The sequence below is a fragment of the Xiphophorus couchianus genome, chromosome 6 (assembly GCF_001444195.1).
Source record: "Xiphophorus couchianus chromosome 6, X_couchianus-1.0, whole genome shotgun sequence".
NCBI classification, from domain to species: domain Eukaryota; kingdom Metazoa; phylum Chordata; class Actinopteri; order Cyprinodontiformes; family Poeciliidae; genus Xiphophorus; species Xiphophorus couchianus.
The window spans coordinates 30,671,666-30,673,528 of record NC_040233.1 but is presented as its reverse complement, the minus strand read 5'-3'; the positions used below and the strand labels follow the sequence as shown (position 1 = coordinate 30,673,528).

The following is a 1,863-nucleotide window of genomic DNA, read 5'->3' as shown; positions in this document are numbered from 1 at the left end:
CCGACCCAACTTCCTGGGAGGTTTTCATAATAAAAGCCTCTCGAGGAGCAACTGTCGGTGATCCAGGTTCTGGTCGGAACCAGGTCCAGAGTAGAGATAGACTCTCCGGATTTGGGTCACTGGTTCTGGTGACACGTTCTGGTCCAAATGAGGCGAAACACAGTGGGTTACATGTCGATGTTCTGGTTTCTGGTTCCGAGCAGATCCAGAGACCCGAACTTGGTTTGGTTTTCGCCGAACGGAACCGAGGTTCTATTGCCGGGATATTCTTCTCATATCAGTCAAATATGAATGAATGAATGAATGAATGAATGAATGAAAACTATCTGGACCTTGACTCGGTTCCGTGGTAATGTGGCCTCTTCTTTCAGTTATTTCATGTTTTTTGTCTTTGTTTTGCTGGGATCACCCCGGTCGGAGGAGGGTCAGGGGCCGGGCGGAGGCGGGTCAGGGGCCGGGCGGAGGCGCGTCAGGGGCCGGGCGGAGGAGGCTCAGGGGCCGGGCGGAGGAGGGTCAGGGGCCGGGCGGAGGCGCGTCAGGGGCCGGGCGGAGGAGGCTCAGGGGCCGGGCGGAGGAGGGTCAGGGGCCGGGCGGAGGCGCGTCAGGGGCCGGGCGGAGGAGGCTCAGGGGCCGGGCGGAGGAGGGTCAGGGGCCGGGCGGAGGCGCGTCAGGGGCCGGGCGGAGGAGGCTCAGGGGCCGGGCGGAGGAGGCTCAGGGGCCGGGCGGAGGCGGGTCAGGGGCCGGGCGGAGGAGGCTCAGGGGCCGGGCGGAGGAGGGTCAGGGGCCGGGCGGAGGAGGCTCAGGGGCCGGGCGGAGGAGGGTCAGGGGCCGGGCGGAGGCGCGTCAGGGGCCGGGCGGAGGAGGCTCAGGGGCCGGGCGGAGGAGGCTCAGGGGCCGGGCGGAGGAGGCTCAGGGGCCGGGCGGAGGAGGGTCAGGGGCCGGGCGGAGGCGCGTCAGGGGCCGGGCGGAGGAGGCTCAGGGGCCGGGCGGAGGAGGGTCAGGGGCCGGGCGGAGGCGCGTCAGGGGCCGGGCGGAGGAGGGTCAGGGGCCGGGCGGAGGAGGCTCAGGGGCCGGGCGGAGGAGGGTCAGGGGCCGGGCGGAGGAGGCTCAGGGGCCGGGCGGAGGAGGGTCAGGGGCCGGGCGGAGGAGGCTCAGGGGCCGGGCGGAGGAGGGTCAGGGGCCGGGCGGAGGAGGCTCAGGGGCCGGGCGGAGGACCACGTCCCTCTCTTAGCTAAGAGTTTGTTTTCCACAAACCTTTGATCGGCTCTAATGTGAAAGTTGCCGCTGCAGTTTTACTGAGTTTTACTTGTTTGTAATAATTCATTGTTAACTTTGGGCTCATTTTAAGGCCCAAAGCTTTGATCTTGGTTTTATTCCAGGTTAACTGTTGCTGCCCAGTTCTGCTTCGGGTTTTACTTACATCGGTACCAACTGATCTTCCTGCCTCCCAGTCCGAACCGAACCGAACCGATATTGATGGAGAAGCAGAAGAAAGATTTATCTGAAGTTGATGAAGGACACAGCACCCTCTGCTGGTGAGGTTCTGGAGGTGCAGTTCCAGGTAACCGGTCCTACCTGAGGAAGGCCTCCAGAACCAGAACCAGAATTTTGTGGACATAGATGTAACAGTGTTTAGGTGGTAGAGTCCCACTCGCTTTATTTATCAGTGCAGTGGGGAAATAGCGCCCCCTGTACTCAGTGAAAGCTGAGATGCATTTTTCAGCACAGCGTAGAAAAACTTTAGTAAAACATAAAACACCATTTTAATGAATACTTACGAGATGTTTGCTTGACTCCAACGTTTGTACTTTTAGTTTCTTTCATGCTACAAAACATTCTACGTGCTAAAGCTAAATGCTAACG

The 1,863-nt window shown here is 60.8% G+C and overlaps 1 protein-coding gene across 1 annotated transcript in view; it reads right to left on the bottom strand.

The window, feature by feature from the left end:
- The window catches only part of LOC114146855 (PEX5-related protein-like), a 34,347-nt gene that overhangs the window by 11,747 nt on the left and 20,737 nt on the right, over positions 1 to 1,863 (bottom strand). The gene's annotated exons all lie outside the window — the stretch shown is intronic.